The following is an 863-nucleotide window of genomic DNA, read 5'->3' on the forward strand; positions in this document are numbered from 1 at the left end:
CGTCACGAACAGGATTCGAACCTGTGCGGGGAAACCCCATTGGATTTCGAGTCCAACGCCTTAACCACTCGGCCACCGTGACTTCCAGAACCGCACTTTATCGCGCGCTTACAGAAGGGGTCCGCACTGCAATCCGGGAATGCGTGCGGGAACCGGAAGCAGGGTACCGGCCCCGACACACACACACCTGAGGACTCCCCACCCCTCGGTTCCTTACCTCCTATCTACGCCACCCAAAGAAAAAGAGTCGGATGGACCGGGTGACCCAGGGAGGGAGGGTCTCCTGCCTAGCGAAGAGTCGGGGTCTCGAGTAGGAGCTCACACCTACTTAGGAGGCGACAGCGAGGCCTGCGGAGGAAGCAGTTGAGGGAAGGCACTGGGCCGCCAGGGTGGCGACTAGGGGACTTTTGGGTTAACAAGTGAGGGGAGTGCTGGGTAGACAAGGCGCGAGGGGTGAGGGAGACTCTGAAAAGTTTAAATGGGGAGCTGCTGTGAATGGATGGAAGGAAGGAACTTATTGGGGAAAGGGGTTTGGGGTTTTGGGGGACGAGGGGCTTCGTCGGGTTAGGAATGCGCAAGGTGAGGGCCACTCGGGTCTACGGGTTGGGGCTGCTCCAGCGACTGGCGGCCGCCTGGAGTGGGATAGCGAGGTGACACTCCCGAGCTGAGGCAAAAAGAGGGAAAGGGCTTCGCGTCTGGTAAGAGCGATCTCAGGAGAATGGCGCCCCCTCCAGGAAGCGTCCTTCTCCCCGGAGGCTCCCGCCGCCGCTGCCGGGGAGGCCGCCAGGGTCGGCCCGCGCCTGGAGCTCCGCCGCCGCGCCCGGCCTGCCGGCAGGTGGCGCAGCGCGGACCGGGGCCGGCCC

The 863-nt window shown here is 63.8% G+C and overlaps 1 non-coding gene across 1 annotated transcript; it reads right to left on the reverse strand.

The window, feature by feature from the left end:
- TRNAS-CGA (transfer RNA serine (anticodon CGA)) lies at nucleotides 1–82 on the reverse strand. Its single transcript has one exon. It is a non-coding gene; the product is annotated as a tRNA-Ser (tRNA).
- Nucleotides 83–863: the final 781 nt, after the last annotated feature.

The sequence above is a fragment of the Pan troglodytes genome, chromosome 10, assembly GCF_028858775.2.
Source record: "Pan troglodytes isolate AG18354 chromosome 10, NHGRI_mPanTro3-v2.0_pri, whole genome shotgun sequence".
In the NCBI taxonomy this organism is placed as follows: Eukaryota; Metazoa; Chordata; class Mammalia; order Primates; family Hominidae; genus Pan; species Pan troglodytes.